The 22,738-nt window shown below is 40.7% G+C and overlaps 1 pseudogene; it reads left to right on the top strand.

Annotated features, from left to right (window-relative positions):
- The first annotated feature begins 11,039 nt into the window (after positions 1-11,039).
- The window catches only part of LOC138211677 (fibroblast growth factor receptor-like 1), a 66,842-nt pseudogene continuing 55,143 nt past the window's right edge, over positions 11,040-22,738 (top strand).

The raw sequence follows: 22,738 nt of genomic DNA, 5'->3' as shown, positions 1-22,738 counted from the left end.
GTGGTTCTCTAGGATTCAATTTATGATATGAAGTAGCGGAAAAAGCAGTTGTAGCCGTAGTACTGAAGTACTATTTAAGAGAAGTGAGAAATTTGTGTACTTTTACATTTTGAAAATAATTTATCTTCATGTCTATGAATGAGAGAAATCTGGGGTTTGTGTGGAAGTCAGCTTTCAGTACTTCAGTGGCACCTCTCTAGTAACTTCACTAATAACCACATAAAATAACCTTTTATATCGCTATAATAAATATACAAGGTTCTTATTGTTTGGGCACTTTTACCCAAAAATCTGTCCAGGAGATCCAATAAAAGCAGCTATATGTTGAAAGTATTAGTCATCTAGCCATTCATACAGTGGTGCTGTAACAGGTTTCAGATTTCTTTACTTTGCTTTTAGCTGCTTTAGCAGGAAACTTTGGGGAAAAAAACTGGAAGTAAAAGCCACACGCTTCTGCTCCATAAAATACACCTGCCTAATATTGTGCAGTTCCCCCTCGTGTCACCAAAACAGCTCTGACCTGTTGAGGCATGGACTCCACGAGACCTCTAAAGGTTTCCTGTGGTATCAGGCACCAAGACGTTAGCAACAGATCCTTTAAATCCTGTAAGTTGCGAGGTGGGGCCTCTATGGATCAGACTTGTTTTTCCAGCACATCCCACAGATGTTCCATCGGATTGAGATCTGGGGAATTTTGGAGGCCGAGTCAACACCTAGAACTCTGTGGAACGTTCCTCGAACCATGTGATTCATCAGACCGGTGCGCCATCTTCCACTGCTCGACGGTCCGGTTCTGACGCTCACATGGCCACCGTAGGCCCTATAAGCAGTGGGTAGGGGTCAGGACAGACACACTGACAAGTCTGCTGCGACAAATGCTTGTCCTGACATCTTTCTGTTATTGTCAGCATTGAGGTTTACATCAGTATGTGCCACGGGAGCTCTCCTGTGGGATCGGACCACACATGCCAGCCTTTACCTCCCGCACGCGTCAATGAGCCTTGGGTGCCAATGACCCTGTCGCCGGTTCACCGATTTTCCTTCCGTCGGCCATTTTCGGAAGGTACTAGCCACTCTGACCCGGCCGTCTGGCAACCGCAGTTTTGTCAAAGAGAGCTTTAAAGTTGACCATTTTTCCTGCTTCCAACACATGAACTTCAAAAACAGACCGTTCACCTGCTGCTCAGTACTCCAGGCTGTATCTCTGCCAGTGACAGGTGTCGTTGTAACGAGACAATCAGTGTTATTCCCGTTAGTGCTTTTACTGTTGCGGCTGATGAGGATTTACTGCAGAATTGTAATCCTCGCGTCTCGATTGGCATTTTGAGCTTCATGTCGACAGGGATCAATAAAGATTGAGCGATCCGGGTCCAGACGGTGAGTCGTCTCCCCACATATCTCTTTCTAGCTTTGCAAAATGTTGACTGGCCCTAAATTTGTTGTTTGTATTCAGATTTGTATGAAATCATTTGCACACAAAAAAAAATCATTGAGTTTAATTATTAATTAGTTTGAGTTACCTGAATTGTATTCCACACAACATTACATACAGACAGTGGAGATGGCACAAAAGCTATTTTCATGATATTATTTGTAACATAAAGGAAATTCCCACTTAAACCCTGATTTCAGGGATAGTTCCTATAGTGAAACATCCACTTGTAAATAATAAAGCAGACATGTCATCATACGGTACACCAATTCATGCCTGGTTGTGCGTTTCGGGTTAAGCCTCTGATGTCATGTTCATGGGGCTCAGTGAGATTGATGGGTTCCACTCATGAAGTGGATTACAAGCTTTTTTTCCCCCAATTGTTTCCTCTTGCTGTCCCGAGTTTGCTTTCCAAATAGTCCAGAAAGGATATAAGGCAAAAAGTCCCCAATAAGCAAACAGCAAAAAAAAAAAAAAAAAAAAAAAAAATCACAAAATTTCCTGAGAGATAGGAAGTGACTCCAAAGTCTGCCAAAAGTCTCTCTCTCCTGCTTACTCTCTCTCTCTCTCTTTCTCTCTCCCCCCTCTACCTCCCCCCCTCCCCCTCTCTGCAGCCGTTTTCCATTATCAGTGCCCAAACCAGCTTGTTAAAAAGAGTGAAACTCAAACCACAGTATTGAAAATTACAGAATTCCTTCATAAATGCCCAACCCTCCCAGCAGCTACACTGGGTTCAGGCTTGAGGTGAGACCGCCATACTACAAAATGCACAAGCGCACACACACACACACACACACACACACACACACACACACACACACACACATTATGTATACATGTATATAATGCCAGTTCTATACCAACACAAATACGTATCGTACACTATATACACACAAACCCACTCGGGCTCTAACGCATGCACACATTTACCCTAAGAAAAGCACACCTCACTCTATAGGTGCATACGCTTATGCCCAAAACACAAATAAATGCTCACACAGAAATACACAAGTGCTAAGTAGTAGGCCACAGTGGCCTCTTTCCCTCCCTTCTTTAAATTTTTAACCAAAACCAACAGCTGAGACTGCTGCATAGCAACTGGTCAGCCAACCCTAGCAACAACAATATCACTCATTTGACCTCTTCACGACATCATGGTAAAAATCAAACAGTTTTATATTATTTTACGCAGTTGTTTTGAGAGTTGCTAAATCTCTACATTTGCTCTGCAGCATCTTATGTAGCTTTTTCACACAGGGAAGATCACCTGTGGGATGTTCTAGAGTAAAGTTAAATAGCTTTTTTGTGTGCAAAAAAAAAAAAGATCATCAAATCTAAAATGTGATTTTGCCAATAGTACACCTGGCTACTCAGTACATTGCTTTTCCAAATCTTTGAATTGGCAGGCAAATTGGGGCAAGTACGGTGACAGTGAATCAATTACACTTTCCTCTTTCTCAGCAGCTGTTGTTTAATTTCCCTTGCGTGAGTGTGTGCTTGCGTGCCCTTCTAGCAGCAAACTCTCTACAACCTGGCAAATAAATTGTAATTACTCACAGCGCCTCTTGCATGTAGAATTGTTACAAATTTACTTAAATGAAAGGAGCACTCAAACTCAATCAACTTAGAAATGACGAATAATTCGGGTGGTGGACAAACAGTCTCTCTCGATCGCGCCGTTCAGGTTTTGCAGCCAATTCAGAGACAAAGTATTTGATACTGGACTGAGCCGTAAGAATGGAATAACACCAAACCACGAGTGTTTCACACATACACGCAGCTCAGTTTGCTCTCCATGAGTAATTCTATGTTTTGCTTTAGAGGGAAATTGCTGCACTTTGGCCATAATTGTTTCAAAACTACTAGCTAATTATGACCTTTTGAAAACAAAGTGTACAGATTGAATGTGACATTTTGCTGTGCCTGCAGAATATAAATGCCCTCTTGCTGTGGCTGAAGCCCAGTAAAACCTAATAATGTAAACAACCATGTCCCAACTAGTGCTTTAACTGAATTGGAAGGCTATATTCGCAGGTTTCTTCTCGCTGACCTACAGAATAAAATGCTACTGGCAGTTTGGTTAAAAAAAATTAAACTCAGACTATGTTGCTGCAGTTTCATTTTGGATTGCTCCTGATGCTTGGAACATGATCAAAGTGCCACGATGTAAAGTAATGTCCCTTAAAAGACATCCTACTGTGCTTTACAATATCTTCTGACACATATATATATATATATATATATATATATACATACTGTATATATGAAGTTACAATGTCGGCTGTTCATATCAAATGCGTCCAAAACTTAAAATGAGCTAAAGGTATGTAAAAGTAATTCTTTTGGGGAAAAAACTCAGACTTCAGACTGTTCTGAACACTTTGCAACAAGCTGACGTCAACTCCTCACGACACACTATGACGTACAGGGACACGCCCGTACACCCACTTACTATGTCCATAATAGCAAAAGCGGGTTTACTCAGTAGAAGATATTCCAAGCCAAAAGCCTGTCAAACTACGGTCAAGTGCGTTTCTCACACGTACAGCTATTGACAGGGGCACATGCCAAAAAAACAGAAATATAGGGCTTATGATTTAAAGACTAAACCCACCAATGTGTCACACAATAAATAGGTAATGAGAGTGATATTCATCTCAGGTCCTGGTGTAATCTTTGTTGGCGCCGATGTTGGTGCTTTCCACTTCCAAATTCTGGATCGAATTCTGACTCAAAGATGTACGGCAAGAGGATGAGAGTGTGTGTGTGTGTGTGTGTGTGTGTGTGTGTGTGTGTGTGTGTGTGTGTGTGTGTGTGTGGAGGAGAGGGGAGGGGGGTTACAAGCAGTGGGTGCTGCCGCTCAGCAGGCGTCCTGGAAGTTGGCCAATCAGAAGAAAGTGAGCTTGTTAGGGTAGCCGGAGCTTGTGTCAGACAGGGTGAACTAAGAGACGGCATTAAGGGCCAAGTAGTAGATAAATAAAGATAAATAAGGATAAATAAGGATATTTTTTTTTTAAACTGTGAATCCCAAAAAGCGACTGTGAAGTCCCAGGATAAAAATTCAAAAAACCAAAATGAGTATAGTACGTCGAGGTCTCCTTCAAGGCTATCCTACTACAGCCGAAAGACATAATATTTGAGGACTAGTCAAATGGAATCATTTACTTCATAAACTGTCACAATATTTCAGTTATTTTTCTGGAGAAACTCCTCTAACTTGTTTTGTTTTTTTACTTCTACTTCAACATCCCATCATTTAGTACATACACCACTTTCCAGCTCTGCAACACAGCAACGGAACACCAGATCTAATTTGTTAAATTGTATAATTTGTGTAAAGACTAAATTCTTCAAACACAGTTCAACGTTATTATAGGCTGGTGTTGAACAGTCTGACAGCCGTCGGAACAAACGACCTGCGGGTGGCGCTCCTTCCTGCACTGAGGGTGAAGCAGTCCACTGAAGGAGCTGCTTAAAGCTCCTGCAGCCTCATGGAGGAGGTCAGCTTGGCTAACATCCTCCTCTCACCCACCTCCTCTATGGAGTCCAGGGGACTGTCCGGGACAGAGCCGGCCCTTTTGACCAGCTGGTTTATTTTCCTCCTGTCCCTCTCTGTGCCTGCACAACCCTAGCATACCACTGGATAAAAGTTGGCCGACGCCACCACAGAGTCGTAGAATGTCCTCAGCAGAGTCCTGCAGATTCCGAAGGACCTCAGACTTCTCAGCAGACGGAGTCGACTCCGGCCCTTCTTGAAGAGGACATCCGTGTTGTCCGACCAGTCCAGTTTATTGTTGAGGTGAACACCCAGGAATTTACAAGCGTCCACAATGTCAATGTCCAATCCCTGGATGTTCACCGGTGTAGTTGGGGCGACCCTTCCTGCGGAAATCAACCACCATCTCCTTTCGTCGTACTGCCGTTAATCCGGGGGTGATTGAGATCACAGGTCGACTAAGTCAGCAATGACCTTCGCTGTACTCCTGATTGTTCCCTTCTGATACACATCTAACGATGGCTGTATCATCAGAGAACTTCTGGATGTGTCAGCAGTCGGTGTTGGACGTGAAGTCTGACGTGTACAGAGAGAACAGGGAGGGGGAGAGCACCCCGTGCTGCCGACCCCCACATCAGACACGCAGTCGTGAAGCCTCACGTACTGCGGTCTGTTGGTGAGGTGGTCGATGGTGCATGCAGTCAGGTGGCCGTCGACTCCAGCTCCCTCCAGCTTCCCCCCCCAAAGCAGTGATGGCTGTATGGCAGGGGTGTCAAACATACGGCCTGCGGGCCAGATCCTATTGTAGAAAGACCTTAAAATAGGGTTTATCATCCAAAAACCTTCACCAATGATTTAAACATAGAGAGATATTGTCGTTATGTATGCGTTATTATGCTGTGATTTTACTGGTCTGGCCCACTTGAGATCAAAGTGGGCAGTATGTGGCCCCTTAACTAAAATGAGTCTGACACCCCTGCTGTTTGGTGTTGAACGCGTAGGAAAACGATCAATCCTGAAATGACTTCACAGTTCCAATAAACTCCTCATCCCTTCACAAAAAGACAAAGTTGATAATAATTCAAAATGACCAATTCACAGCTGCTCCTTGGGAGGTGTTATAGTGATAGTCAGTACATAGAGAAACATTAGTACGTAATCTGATACTGACAGCTGATGTTCAACACACACCGAGTTATGATCAAGCTCTCCTCTCAAACAAACTAGCAGCCAACATCACTGCTGGCTGACCACTTCTCTTGGTCTCTCTCCTTACAGAAAACAAATGGACCTCTGAGTTGTGGTGACCAGTCTCTTCGAGGCAGAGAGCAGCGAGGTAAACGATCGAAAATAAAACTGAAAGCAAGAGTTTGCGAAGGTCATTTATGTTCAGTAACAGTCGCCATTCAACTCGGTAATTGTATGTTAACACGCAGTACGTTCAGTCAACTACGCAGCTGTAGTATATATTATGCATTTGAGGCTCCTTAGAACTAGAGAAGGTGTTACTGAAACACGGTACACTCCAAAAATACACACTCGGATATGTACATGTGAATAAATCATGGAATAAAAAGGGGGGGGGGACACGCAGTGTTGCACACAAATTTATACGCACACAGTAGTCTGTACCAGAAAAGGTTCCAGCCTACTGCCTGTCACAGTGCATGGATTTCAATGAAGCAAACTCAACCATATTCCCACCATCTGTCATGAAGATTTAAGAAAAAAAAAAAGCAAGTTTTTTCATTTATAGCTGTGTTTAAAACATAAAAGACTGCACATGTGTGTGTGTGTGTGTGTGTGTGTGTGTGTGTGTGTGTGTGTGTGTGTGTGTCACTGTTCCCTTGATATAATCCTCTGCTACCATCTAGTGGTGAAAACATGGAGCTAAACGTTAATGCCCTAAATTCCAGTGGATTTCAACTCTGTGAATTGGAGTTCAACAGTGTACTTTATCAAAGCAGCAACAGACCGTGTTTGTACTGTCAGGTGACAGGTCACCAAACCTATAAGGTCCGTGTCTGGGTATGTAATCATATTTGTTGCTAATACTAACTGAAATAACGGCACATGACCAGGAGCACTGGGAACATCATTTGAAAAAAAAAAAAGTGTCACAATGTAATACTAGTAATGTTTTCTGGTCAGCCAACACAGATGCTTCACTGTGTCGTATCTATTAAGTCTGAGGTCTGACATAAGAGCTGAAAGGATTAGAAAACTATTAGCATACTGTGAAATATAAATTGCTTACAAAAGTACTTGTAAGTGCAAAAGAAATCACTTCTTCACTCCTGATTTTTGCCCCAAACATGTCCCCATAACTTTATATATGAACCAACACACAAGGTTAAGAAAAGTATTTAACTCGCATGGTTTTAAGGTACATAGTTAGACACATACAATATAGTGTATCTGCTTGAACCACATTGTCTTGTATTACCCAAAGATAAACTGTTAGCAGTTTTAAACAGGGACCTTTTGGCAGCAGTGATTTATTTACTTGTTGTTTGCCCAAATTACAGTTTTTCTTTTTCCCATCATTCCCAATTGCAGTTTGTAACTCTCAGTGTTTAAATCAACTCTGACACAGGATCATTGGCCTGTTTTATTGTATTTCTCTGGAGTTTGAATTTGTCTCAAATTTATGGTATCGCCAGGTAGCATTAAAAGGTCTTCAAGACTTTCAGATTTGCTCTTTAGAAATCTGCAGATTGCTTTTTTCCCCGAGCTGCTCAGACCCTTTCAGAAACTCTGGGGAGTTTGGCCCACTCCTGATGTTAGAATAAAACATAGCGGTCGAAGCCATAGAACTGGAACACATCCATAGACAATACCCCGCCGTGTTTTACGGTTAAATGATTGCTGTGAGATGGTTGCATTAAATGCCTGACAGAAAGTACTGGATGTTCCAAAATGTCCTTCAGTTCATTTTGGATAAAGCCGGGGTTGTTTAGAGGTCAAACACCAGCTGGAACCGCAATATTTTAAAATTTGTTCTGGAGGCATTAAGTGTATTTAGGAGAGCAGAAGTTATCTCTGATGATTCCTGTGGAAACCTTGACCATCAGCCAAAAGCTTGTTTAAACATGCTTTTACAAATCTGGGAACATCACACAGATAATACATTTTGTAACAATTTGGATAATGTTTGATCCACACTCTTGCCTTCATAAAGATAAAGAAGGGACAACTGATACCACTGGGTTAAATTTGTCTCACTTTGATGTGGTCTTCCACATAAGCAACACAAAATCTACAGCAAGAGCTCACTGAATGGTAATTTTTTTTTTTTAGTTGTTAGAAAGCACTTTTGCATTGTTCTTTGTGAGGTCAAGTGAAGGTTGATCATTTGAAAGTCAAAACAAAAATGTTTAGATTGCATCATCATTACAAGCAGGCTTACTCTATCAGCACTGACTATCAGACATGTTCCTTGATTTTAAGGGAGTAGCACAAAGTGCCCTTTGGGCCCTGAAGCCTTTGTCCTTGACCCTCCCCTGACCCCAGAGGACACCCCCCCCCCCTCCCTCCTCCATTAGTTTCTCTTCTAGCCTCCTATGAGGCCCCTCAAGCCCCAATCATTAAATGTATTTTGAGCAAAGGGCCGACCAGGAAGGATGAGACAAAAGGTGCAAATCAAGTATTACTTTTTGTATCTCGGACATCAAATCGAGGATACAGCGTGTTCTGTCTGAGCTAATTAGATCGTGCCGACCGCAGGAAGCTTAAAACACCGATACTCGGTGCAATATCAGCATGATAACACCAAACGACTAATGAACATTATAAACTTAACGTACCTGACTTCTCTGGGCGGTTACAGTTAGCAAATCTATTGTGTTTGGTGGAGCTTCGTTTCAGGCAATTTGCACAACTTGTTAAAAAAAAGAAAAAAAAGAGAAAAAAAAAATGGTTAGGAGCTTGAATCGCAAAAAAAAATTAAGTACGATGACAACAGTTGTCTGTACTTCCGGATTTCAAAATAAAGGATTCTCAAGTAAAAAGTAAAACCTCCAAATATTTATTTGTTAAAGTCACACTCCTAGCATTTATTAAACTTCTCAAACATAGGTTAAAAAAAAAAATAAATAATAATAAAATTGTCTGGTAACCACAAGCTCACACTGTCAACAATGCAAGGTGGGATTCAAACAATCAGTTCTTACCTTAAAGAGGAAGCCTGTTTTCCTGTTAAGCTAATTCAACCGACCATTGCTTCAATGACCTGCAGTCAGGTACGATTCACCTGTTGCAGCAGAAAACAGTTTGTTTGACTCTTTCCACTTGCAACTGTAAAAGACATGAATCCTCGTCAGAACAAAACAACAGTTTGCCTCCACCTCCTCTTTTGCACAAATGCAGCGCCGGACTCTGTCTGAACTCTGTTTCCTGCTTTCTGCTGGATGTTTTGCAACACAAGATGTTCCAGTGGGGACGGAAATTATAATTTGAAGACGTGAGTTTTAATCCCTCTGAAAGTACATCAAAACCAAATATCTCTGTGTGTGAATTAAAAATTAACCCAACAAAACTAAAATAAAAGAAAGAAAACTATCAACAAAATTAATACTTAACAAAAAAAAAACTAAAAAGACTGGGTGTTCTTCTAATCCCCTCGTGTGTGTATTTGAGGTGTGTATGTACTAATGGCATGTTCAACAGCCACATAAATAGCAGATCCTGGGGTTGTGACAGTATTGCTTCCTATCAATTTCTAGAAAATCCTGTGAATGATCACCTCTGCAGGACAAGGTTGATGTGCTTTTTCTTGTATCACCAGGAGATGGCACTGTAGCTTTAAAATGTAGAATACAATACAATACAATACAATACAATAGAACATAGTAGTGGTGATGTATATGTCATTATCATTTTAATGATAATATACTATATAATCCATATATATATATATATGCACACTGTCTATCATTATCTTAGTTGCTGTGGTGATATTGTTAACCGGACATAAAGGGAAATTACTTTGAAATATAATATCATTTGATTATAAGGGTTATAAAACTATTCTCTTATCTTTATGAGGCTCATATTATTTGACAAGTTATTGTTATTGAATTATATGCACTAATGCAAGCTTACCCAAAGGGCCTCAGATAATGACAAAGGTGATATTGAGTGATCAGAGCAGGTGTTGACATCAGTGAACTACTTTTCAGCTGGGGAAGAGTATTCGTACCTGTTTGGAGCTCCACTGACAAGGAGGCATGATGCAAAGTCTGCAGGCCAATTTACTGTAACAGAACAGCTTCAACTTGTCAATTGCTTGACAATATCCATATATTTTAAACAGACTTGTTTTTCCCACGTGTGATATTTTCATTATTTAAAAAGGGTTATTTGTTAACCTATTCATCTCATATATTTCTTATCAACACCAAAAGACATCTTCAGAAAACAAACTTTTTTTTTTTTTTTTTGCCGCACACAGCAGCCTGTACAATTTTTTATTTTTTTTTAATCATATTGCTGTGATAAAGTCTAAATGCCACGAGGTGTCAGTGTAGGGCCATAATGTTTCTTGGAGCAAGCTGTTGAGAAACGCATGACTGTAGATGCTCCATAGGTTTATTGAATAGAGTTTAAAAAAATAAAAAAAAAATAAAAAATAAAATAAAATAAAATAAAATAAATATATATATAATACAATACAATACAAACAATACTTTTCTTTTAAAGAAAACGTAGGCTATATTATATAACTACTAATTTACTACTTCTCCGTACTCTTATCACTACTATTACGCATCCTGCCGCAACGACGATAAATAATAATAATAAATAAAATTGATAGGCTAACTAATTTTGATTTTGAATAATAATCCTCTTCAAGTCTCTTGGTGTAAAGCGCACGTCATTTTTTTCTGCACCTCTTCCGTGTCTAACAAATGATTGATTATGATAATTTGAGTTATGACCCCCTCCCCTCCATTCTGAACCTCTCCAAATTTGTCCTGCACGTTCCTGCTCTCTGATTGGTCCGCTCCCTGATTGGCCTGTGTTCTGATTGGCTGAAAGTTACGTGCTGGGACAGTCAGTCGACAGTTTGTTTTCTCGCCTGCGGCTGAGCTTTAGACGGTGAACCGCTGCTGGAGGCAATGGGGATATAGAAGTGAGGATTTTTTTTTAAATTATTTTATAGACACATATCTGAATAGTTACGTAAAGAGGCGAGAATGTAGATAAGAGTTTTCTTTCTCTCTGTCCTTCTTTTCTTTTCCCGGTCCCCTTGCTGCTGTTCGAGCGGTTCATGCGGACTGTCATTCAGAAATACTACAGACACATTTGGAGCGCTCACGTGTTTGACCTAGCTCATGTATTTGATATTTTTCCTACGTTTATTCTCATATTTTTTTCGCAAGCTTAGGTGCAGCCTTCCTCCTGTGCTTTCAGTTGACAGTGGCGTGTCAATTGTTGTCGGTTTGAATCACGGAATAAGTTTTCGAAATCTTAAAAGTCACTGGAAAGAAGGTGACGAACTTTGTTTTGCGGAATAACGGCATGGTGTACATGCAGGTAACATACTGAGGACATCTCATCACTGCTGGAAACTGTACAGTAAGTCTGACTTTACTTATTAGCCCAAATCACTGTAATATCGGTAAAATACACCCGCGGGGTCTAAATGTTTGTCTGTCACACTTTGTGGTGAGTTTACAGTAAGCTTTTATTCATCTCCCAAGTTTCCTTTTTATTTCATTTCTTTCTTCTATTTCATTTCTACAAAGTTTTAAAGTTTAATTTGGTCTCTTTATGTCGTGCTCTTCATTCATTTTCAACAGTGTTAATCTACAGAAGTGGTGACTTTCAGATCAGAAAGTCCGTGTCTTTGAGAAGAGTTGTAACCTGTGGCAGCACTTACACATTTTTGACCAACAACTTTAAAAAAAAGCATATTCACACAGTACATTATGGTTTAATAACGGAATATTGATGTACCTTCGTGTGTGTGACTGCAGAGGAGCAGGCTTTGTGTTAAGTATATCCGAGTTTATTCTAGATATCAGCATGTAGCTGAGTGAATTAATGTTTGGAAACACATTAAAGCTCCTATCTGGGATCCTCTGGAGGGCTTTCCTCCTATTTCAAGAAACTTAATCTTTCATTTCCAGCTACTTTCAACTCCTTTTTAAAATGCTTGTTAGGAATTTAGGAAATAGATATTTATTTCACCATCACAGTAGCATCAGCAAACTATTTTATGCGAATAAAATGTGGCTTTACGCTGCTTAGTTGGAAAAATGTGATCGTCACATACTGCCAAATCAGTTATCCTGCACTTTAAAGTGTGTAGCAGCTTGTAGTGAGCTGAGACGCTGAGGATGACAGATAGTGATCAAAGGTGCAACATGTGAAATATTGAAATAAGATATGATAAGATTTTGGGAAGAATTTATGTGGCAGAATGATTAAAACCACTGTAAGGAGAGACATATGGACAGGTGGACAGAATAAATCTGCAAGGAAAAACACTCCGACTTGCAGAAAATCCTCAGACAGATTTATACTTGTGTCTGGTCAATGACGAACACCTCACTTTGTTCTGACTGCCATGGGCTAGATCAATAAACGAGAAGACGCATCTCGCTCAAAAGAAGAGATTAAGGTGAAACATTTTGGAAGTGAGCGCTTGGATCCTTATAAGACAGTCCAGCATTATCAAGTTATTCCTACTTTTCTAAAATTCAAGGCAGGGTTCCATATAGATGTTATGTGTGAATTTCGTTGCACTGACTGCTATACAACACATCGAAGGAGCCAATCCGATGGTAAAGTAATGAATGTGGGCACAGAGACAAGACAGTAATGCTGATAGGGAATGATTCCTGTATGGAGTGTAACCCCAAAAAAACTGAGAAATAATCACTCGGTATCTTCTTACTTGATATACTTTAAAAAGCATTCTCATATCTATTGTTTTTTTGTTTTTTTGTTTTTTTTGTTATTTCATTTTCTTTCAGATCAAAGAGGCTGAGCATTTATCTTCCTCATTTAAGGAACATGGAGCTTCTCTGGATCTACCTGTTGCTGGAGATGGTCTTAATGTCCACAGCTGTCAGGGGTGAGTAACAGAAGCACTGATTTCCACAGATATGGAGCGTTAAAGTCCAAAATATCCTGAAGGCAGGAGGATAAATCACTGCAGATGGTGTTATGATCCACCCGCACGAACTTTGAGAAGAAAAGTCTTCCCAAAGTTTGTGCTGTAAAATTAATTTTGTAAATGTTTTTTTTGACTGTTGCATCCTCTGCCACATCACCTTCTCATCTCTCATTTTGGTCTCTCTTTGAAATATGTACAAACGCTCGTCCTCGGGTGAACTTTACTTCACGAATGTGCTTTAGCTCGTCGGTGAACTGAATCGTTATTCGGTTCTTTTCCCGTATTCTTGCACCCGCCTGAGTGATTCAGCTCCTGGTTATTTAAGGATACGACCATGTTGTCAGTGGAGTATAATTCAGTATTTCAATTTGAGTATTTAATTGTACAATTCCACAGGCAGGTTAGTCATCAGGGTCAGCTGTGGAGCAGCAACTTCTGTGCTTTGCACGCCACTGTGTTTTGTTTTTTTTCCGATGAAGCTAAGCAATATATAAGATCAACAACAGCTCCACAAGCTGTGCATAGATGAGAACGATCACCTGCCTGCAGGCTTCGCGAGCAGACAGTTGTGGAGTTGGCGCCCGTTCCTGAGATCACACCGACGATGAGTTTTTAGTGGGAACAAAGCTACATTCAGTCAGGCGAGGCAGAGCCAGCATGTAGACACGGGGCCGAAAGTAAACACAGGGCCATAGACCGCAAAGAGATGAGATTAGATTAGCCTATTAGGGATGTTTGCTGTACAATGCCACAGCATTTCCTCCCCCTCTCTGCCTGCAGTCTGTCAATGAAACCAGGGCAAGCAGCAGAGAGGGACAGAAGGCGAGGGGTAAGGGAAAATAGAGGAGGGAGATGGAGAGTAAGAAGAGAGAGAGGGTGGAGGAGAGAAAAAGGGGGCCCCAGGACTTGGGGAGTGAGGGGGGAGGGGGGAGATAAGAATGGATGATAAAAGAGGCAGAAGGGAAGTAGGGAGGAAGGAAAAAAGGAACTAAGGGGCATGAATGAGGAAGAAAAAAGGAGGGGAAACATGGTTAAGGGAAGGAAACAGATTAGAGGGGGGTGAGGGGAGGTGTGAGGGAGAGGGCAGGGGAGCATGAAGAGGACAGAGGGAACAAAATGACATTATGTACCTATTAGAAAGTAAAGTTTTCCTTTGTCGTGCAAAAAGGTAAACTTGAGTCGCCAGACAAAAGTTTTCTCTTGGTTAACGTACAGTATCAGCGCAAGATAAATCTATCTGAAGCTGCTTTTGAAATGAGTTTATAGAAATTAAATTAGGATGTTTTTGTGCCTCCCAGTTTTTACTGAAGCTTTACAGGCAGCTGAAAGACATCTATACTGCATGTGTGTGTGTGTGTGTGTGTGTGTGTGTGTGTGTGTGTGTGTGTGTGTGTGTGTGTGTGTGTGTGTGTGTGTGGAGGGGGGAGGGGGGTGAGTGGGATGCTGGGTTTTGGTCGCCCTGTGGGCAGAGGTTACCTCTGTAATTGTGAATTTGTGGTTTCAAATTTGAGTGATGCAGCATGTTTTCTATTCTCTCTCCGCATCTCATCTTTATGGTTCCCTGTTTACAATCCGCAGTGTAAAGTTGAACCAGGCATTGTGTATAAATGGGGGATTAGAATGCAGGAAAACGCAGATTCTTCCGAGTGTTCAGAATCTTAAAGTTTTTAAGGTTTAAAAAATAAATAAATTTATTTATTTATACAAAAATTTATTTGCCAGAAATTCTGTCCAATCCCAACATTATTTTTACTGAACAGATTAGACAAATTAAAAGAATGCTCGAAAGCTTTCCTAAATTCTGTCCTTTTTGGCATAAAATAATTCAAGTCAGAGCCAAAGTTAGCAGCCGAGGTCGAACAAAATCTGTTCACAATTTCCACAGCCTAACTTGCTTACAGATGTGTCATCGTCAATAGGACTTTATATCCCCTGATGTTGCTTCCTCAGCCAGAGCTCACAGTGAACAGTGTATTGACCAGAAACAACCTACACAAACAAAGGCAGTTTTATAAATTAAACAGCTTTCACTTCAAGAGAACATACTATTAAATGTACTACATTGTTTTATAAAGGCTCTGGTAATTTATTGACCGTGTTAGTGAGAACCACAACGGAATGATATAAACTTTAGCTGTGGCCAAGTGGCCCTCACAGTGATTTAAATTTAACCACCGAGCAGCTTTACTATACAGGTATGGTATTAAGGACTTAGTGCCACCTGAATGATAGTTGTTGAGGACAAACACTAAGTTTTCCCACTGTAGCTTAAAGAAATAGATATCAGAGGGAACATAAAAATACCATATTTATTCTTTAAAGACCCTCAGAAAACAGCCTCTGTGAAGGTGGACAGCAGTCTTACACTCTCAGCAGGATGTAGGCCAAGTCAACTCTACAACGATTGCTCACTTCTAATCTCAACTAATTGCAGCAATGTCCCCGAATACAAAAATGTTCAGGTCCATTTGATATGTTACTATAAATGGGTCATGAGGTAAGTCACCTCATGATTACAATTTATTGTCTTTAAGTACAAAATTCCATTAAAGATTTGATAAATTTAATAAAAACAGATTATTAAGAAACCTCCTCCCACTGGCTGGTTTGTTGCATTCTCAACTGCACTCGAGGAAGTGATACAGGAAAAGCATTTCTATTTGTGACTCCGATATCCCAAAGAAATATGCATACCAAACAATGAACAATCACAAGTTAAATATTGTAGGACGCAACAGGACATTAAGAACTGAAAACATGGGCTCTTTTGTGGCCTAATTTTTCAGGACAGTCCCTTTTGCCCACATGATTCAGTGACAGTAAACGTGAGCTATTGTATAAATCCAGGAAGTTAAGTTTCTTACCTTGCACCTTCGTAGAAGCTGTAAATTACCACATGGTAAAAGAGAAAAGTAATGTAAATGTTTTAATTTCAGCGTGGATTAATAAACACTGCGTTAAATGGAAGTTACTTTTCGCTGGGTGTCCTTGGAGCTGGTGGAGGCCGAGCCTCAGACGGCACTGAATTGAAGTAACTGAGGATCTTTGTTGAACTGTAAAGGAAGAGATTATGAGAAGAAATAAGTAGATACAAGCAAGACAGGAAGAGCAGAAGAGATGGGAAGACTGACATGAAGATGAAACATTTATGCGCTGATTGCAGCAAGATGTAGAGTCACATAACCTGCGCTCCGAAGGCTTACACAACTGCACTGTTTGAACCACTGTCTGGGCCTCTGTGTGCTGTGTGTGTGTGTGTGTGTGTGTGTGTGTGTGTGTGTGTGTGTGTGTGTGTGTGTGTGTGTGTGTGTGTGTGTGTGTGTCGTTGAGCATGAGACTGAGCAGCTGAGAGATTAGCATTCTCGCCTGTTAGCTGAACGGCATTGAGCTGGATTTCAGGGGTCAAAAACTAACAGTAGGCAAGTGCATTCAAGGCTACCCGCACCTCCGGTCAGAGTTCTGCTCAAGAGCGAAGAGTTTAATTCTGGTCCATCTTAAAAAAAAAAATACTTTTCACGCTGTAAAAAGCAAAAGTCTGACATTTCAGGAAATGTGCATATTTTCAACAGTTCGATGACGTGGTTTGCAGCACTGTTGTGTCTCTATGGTAAATATAAAGCTACGGCCAGCAGCTCAGCTTGGCACAAAGACCAAAGAGAAAAACCTGGGTCGGTTGTTGTGGGCAGTTACTTGCGGGCAACGTGACTTCCTGGAGTCTTTGCTGGTTGCCCGGCAACCTTGCGGTGACAACAATACTCCGGAACCCTGTAAACAAGACCACAACGTTTTGTTTTTACCGTGGAGCTTTTGTACCGAGGAAGCAAACGAGAAATCACGTGTCAACAAATTAACTTCAGTAGTGCCGGTAGGTAGATTCTGTTACTGATCAGACTGACTGCTTCCATCTGTTTCTGGAAGTGAATTTGTTTCCTCGCTGTTGCTTCATCTTCACAGTGCGAACCATGAGATTGTTAATCGATCTTCCCTCAGCAAAAAGGAAAATAACTACATCGCTCAAAATGTTGAACTAGTCCGTTTGAAGCAACACCTCTTGTTTACTACTTCTACATGTCCATAGTTGCCACAAGTACATTTTTTTAAGGGTTTATGAAGAGTTATGAGTCCAATTTACCTCAGCATTAAATCATTATATAGATATAAAAAACATTCTGAAGAGCTGATGTTGCATTTTGAAAAAGGGTTTTCACTTGCGCTCGAATGGAAGAACTTGGGTAAACTGTCGTTTCTTTCTCAGAAGTGATGAAGACACCACTGATGCACAGTTAACCGAGAAATGTTAGACATTTGAAAAGCACTGAACGGATGCTTGTTTTCATGTTTTTTTGGTTCTTATGCGCCTGTTCATTTGTTTACGCACGCATAGATACGTTAATTACGTGATGAGAAGTGCCACGTGTATGTTAGAGGGTTATCACCATGTCAGATGGTATTTACATACGCCAGCTGTTAAACGCTTCGTGATCAAACAACTGGAGCAGGCCAGACAGGATAATAATAATGTGATTATAGCCATTAATCTGTCAGTTTTTGTCTTTGCTTATACCATTTTTGCATCTTTCTTGTCTGCATCTTCCACTCAGACTTGGAAACAGATTCAGAAAAGAAACAATATACGCAGGAATGACATGATGAGTGCGAGTTTCTCTACATGGTTTCCTGATGGACCGTTTTGTGTAAACAGTCTCATGTTTTCCAGGTGACGGTGCCATATAAGACCACCCATTATCTAGACAAAGGGAGAGGGTTCATTTGTTGTTATAATAAGCGTAAAGAGCCACAAACACATTAAATATCCATCTTGACTCCAGAAAAGCAACATGGCAAACAGACACTGAGAAACAGAGAGAGACAGAGACAGCGGCTCATCATCTCTGCACACAATGACAGGCAGAGAGAGGACAGTGTAAACAATCGCATACACAGATGCTGGAAACTTATACAAATAAAAAAACGCTAACCATAAATATGACTTTACACATGTAAGAACACACACACACACACACACACACACACAAAGACCACAATCACTTAACAACCGTCTGTCCCACACACTCATTACGGAGGAATGTAATTAGCATGCTAACACTAACAATGATATGTAGGAGAGAATTGTGGTTTGGTACAGAGGACTGAAAAGAAAGGCACATTGTCATCAGAGGTGCATAAATAGCAGGGCTTTAAAAAAAAAAAAAAAAAACTGTCGACAAACAGACAGACAAGTGAAGGGCTACGACTTACAATTATTTTTCTCGTCTACAAATTTGTGGCAGATCGGTTCAGAAAATGTCAGCAAATTGTGAAAAATTCCCATCACAAGTTCCCAGAGTCTGAGGTGACGTCTTTAGACCTCTGTTTCATCCAACCATCCATCCAGTTCACCAGAGAAAGATGAATTGTGCGATAATTTGTTGTTTTAAATCATTTTAAATTGAATATTTTGGGTTTCAGGCAATTGGTTGGATAAAACAATTAATTTGAATGATTTTGAAGGCCCCCCCGGCCCCCCAACACTGAAAGTTGAGGTCATAAATTGGGTCAGTAAGTACTTCAGTATGGAAAGTGTTGGCCTTGGTTGTAATTTGCAAACAGCACTGTCTACAACTACATAATCAGTGAATGAAAAAGCATGAATCTTCAATGAATCAGGTCAATTTTATTTGTGTTTGCCCACACACTGTCTTCTAAAAAAAACAGAACTTAATCACTTCACTTGGAAATAAAGAACCTTGTGGTATTGGTGAGCATCTGCCGGTCTCTTTGTGAGCAGATGGGTGGAGGGAGATGTAGGAGGAGGAGAGAGTCTTGATTCCTCCTCGAGTAAACAACTGCATACCGCAGACAGATGCTTCAAACAGACAACTTTACTTCATTGTAAACAGACACATTCATGGACTCACATCAGTAAATCTCCTCCACCTCATTCCTGCTCTTTAAGCATGCAACGCGCTCCAAGTCACAGCTAACTCTCATAAATACCATTTGACATGCTGATAACCGTTACACGGCCCGGTGGGACTTTTACACGCCAGCCTCAGTGCTTGTAGTAGAAACGCTGAAATGAAACGCATTAATGACGAAAATGTTCATCAGAATACACAGATGAGCGTGTTGTCTCTTGCGTGGGACCCACATTTTATTATACAACATTTTTTATTTTTGGGACAAACGCATTTTTTTATGCCCGTGAACTAAAGATTTTTTTCTGTTTGTGTCCACAGTCAGATGCTTAAAGTGGAAAGCAAAAAAAAAAAATCTGTCCATTCGGTGACTTCTTCTGTTATGCGGCTGAATTCATTATTTACACAGTGATGCTTTTGTCTTCTAAATGAGATGAAGAAACAGGCTTGTGTGTGTGTGTGTGTGTGTGTGTGTGTGTGTGTGTGTGTGTGTTTGGGTGTGTGTGTGTGTGTCTTTGTTGATTATGAGGTGATTAACAGACAAAAGGAAGCTTCAAAGGGTCCAAATTACTCTTTTATTTCCTCTTGTTAAACCCTAATGTCAGGGCCAAATGTTGTGGACTGTTTGGATAAGTAGGGCTGCCAAAGAAGTCCAAGTGCCAAATAACACAATTTGTCACAACTGAAAGGAGTCTGAGATTCCTAAAACCTCCTATTTTCTGAAGTGCATGACCTAAATGTTGTGAGAAATAATCGTACATAACGTAACATACAAAGTAAGCAGCACTGATGTGAAGCCATTTGTAGGGAACAGACTGGTGAAGGTGAGGAGCAGCCTTTCGACCCCTGCACCCACCCCCACTCCCTTTTTTTTGCAGCCACTGCTCCGCAGCTCAAGAGTTTTATTGGGCCTGTTAATGTTAAAGGCTATTAGCCAACATTCAGATAAAGTCAATGTTTGCTTTGACTTTGCTAATGGTGAGGTATTAATGGGGCTGTCTGGACGTTCTCTGCGGGGGTTTGGCAGGGTGTCGCGGTGATGTTAAAGGTGGGATGTGTGTTTGTGGAGGGGGTGCAGCAGAAAGAAAAGCAACAGAGGAAGATAAGATAGGAAAGGAAGGCATTGTGGAAAGAAGTAGTGAGAGGCAAACAAAGACATTTAACAATGATTTTAACCTCTTAACACAGTTTCTGCCCCTGAAGTGGCTTCATGGCTTTAATCAAATGGAAATATTATCGATGTCTTGAGCATAATTGTATTCATACTGCGCTGCATTTCCCAAAGATTCAATGTGACACATTTGGCATTTGTAGGAACCTTCATTAGAGTAAATAAAGTACTGGAAAGAATGAGTTTTAATGAGGTAAGTTTCTAACCCAGGAGTTACACTGCATCTAAAAGACAGAGAAGATCAATTAAAGGCAAATTAAATTGTTAGAACCAAACTGGGAATACGGCATAAATATATCCTACAATATATGAAGAAAAAAAATGAGCTTATAATAGCAGTGTTGGGACGATATCTACAATAAGTCTTCGTCAGCGGAAGGATTTCAGGGTCAGGAGGGGAAAGAGGAGAAATGCTCTTTAAAGGCATTCAAATATTTCTTATCAATTATATATTTACATTTTCCACTCCTCATTTCCACTTTCTAGGATCCATTCACTCCATCATATTCAACACATCCATGTGTCGTATCTCTTTTGCATTCTTTTATTTGTCTAAATCTGTTGTTGCAGGCAGTTGAGGATTTAATTGTTTCTTTTGAATCTGACTTGACATTCAGATTTACATATTTTGTGGTTTCCCTTTTTCTCCCTGCTCTTTCTCTCCCTCTCTTTCTCCCTCTTAGCTTCTCTCTCTCTCTCCTACATAGTGCAGTATTGTGTGGGTCATGGCGCCACAGTGCTGTATTGTGGTCTCAGTGGGGTTGGGGTATGTTTGGTCAACGCTACAGCACAGTGGGTCAAAGGGCAGCCAGCAGATCAGGGAGGGGTCAGGGAGAGTGTGTGCCTCAGTTGGTGCACACACACAGTGTGTGTGTGTGTGTGTGTGTGTGTGTGTGTGTGTGTGTGTGTGTGTGTGTAAGGTAGGGTCAGAGAAAGCACTGGCTGGCTCCAGAGGAGACTGTAATAACACACCAGGAACCCCACAGGACAACAACACTCACTGTGTGCGCTCCTTTTTCACGTCTTTCGCTCTCGTGTGTGGCAGAAAGAGAATTATACCAAACGTGAATTCATACAAACTGTTGTAAAGATGTGCTAGATGGCATCTATATTTTCTGTTTTGATTGATTTTCTGATTTAAGGTAGCATACATTTCAAATGTCCCTCATGTGAAAATCGTAGTTTTAGAAGTTAAACTTGTAATTTTTGTCAAAAGGTATGCCAACTGAAAAATTCACAATTTCCATTATATATTTATGTAAAATCAGTTTGTCTAAAATACATATGGATTTACATTAAGTCAGTCAACCACATTGATATTAGTGGAAGTTTACATTCTTCACAAATGCAGTTAAGATGATATAACATCCCTGATTGTCTACAAGAGTCTACGGTGTTGGCGTGATATTACTCATTTACTAAAGAAGATGTGCAGATCACAAATGTAAAGCATACAGTGTATGTTTTTACATTTGAAATGACATTTGATACATTTAACCCAAATAAGATTTAGTCTGGCAAGTAGCGGTGAGATAAAAGACACAGCTGAGGGTATGTGTGGCCACTCTCAGACTTTTTAGACAGCAGCTGGGTTGTAAATGTAAATCATAGTGATTGGATGTGAAGTTCTGAAGCAGAGGCATAAAACGACTCAGAGCAGTTTTTAGTACTATTAAAGGGAAACACATTTCCCTTTTACTACTTTTGATATCTAACCATGAACATAGATTGGTTCCCTTTTATTGAGTGTTGAATCATAAAAAACCACAGAACGTGTCTTTTCAATGTTCCAGATTGCTTCGGATAATCGATATCAATCAAACTTTTTATCTTTTAAAGGTGAAAATAACTGTCCATAGGGAAGTCTGTTCGAGTGTCACTCATGTAATTGCGTGTCCTCTGCTGCCTCTCAATCTTTCTGTCTCTGTGATCTGTCTTTTCTCTTTCTGTTTCCATCTCTCTCCTTCTGACACTTTAATTCCTCGGCCACTTTTCTTTGTCTCTGCTGGTTCCTCGCTCCCTTGTCTACCCTTCAGCTAGACCCTCTCAAACCACCTTTTAACCCCCATCTACCACACACACACGCACACACACATACACATACACAGTCTCCAGCTGTTATTCCTGTTGGCGTTACAAATGAGACATTGAAAAGTGATCGCTGGGACAGGAGACACAGACTTTTGTTTTCTTTAAGCTTCAGTCTGTCAGATTGAGTTGGGGTGGGGGGGGGGGCGGTGCGAGACGGCACTCAGGGCGTTTGTGTGTGTGAGAAAGTGAGTGTGACCAAAATTATCACCATTTTAACCTCAGTGTCGAACGTGATTGACATGTTATGGACAATCGGACGCACTCTCGCTTCTTGATTGTTTGTCAGACATACAGATGACCTTTGACCCCAGGAAATAGAGGCTGATCAGGGGCAGGATGTTAAGACAGACAGCTTTAGGAAATACTTTTTTCTAAGCTCTCTCTGTAGCTTCTAGCTATGACACAAGGGACTTGTTCCGTTGAGCTCTTACTCGTGTCCGTTTCAGTGTACGCTGTTTTTGTTCAGGTAAAACGAATTTGTAATATTCATACCCTTATCATCATC

The sequence above is a fragment of the Embiotoca jacksoni genome, unplaced genomic scaffold (assembly GCF_022577435.1).
Source record: "Embiotoca jacksoni isolate LCO1_2020_lvr unplaced genomic scaffold, fEmbJac1.0.p SCAF_5, whole genome shotgun sequence".
Lineage (NCBI taxonomy): Eukaryota > Metazoa > Chordata > Actinopteri > Embiotocidae > Embiotoca > Embiotoca jacksoni.
Note: the sequence above shows the minus strand (reverse complement) of the source record. Positions and strands in the feature narration are given on the sequence as shown.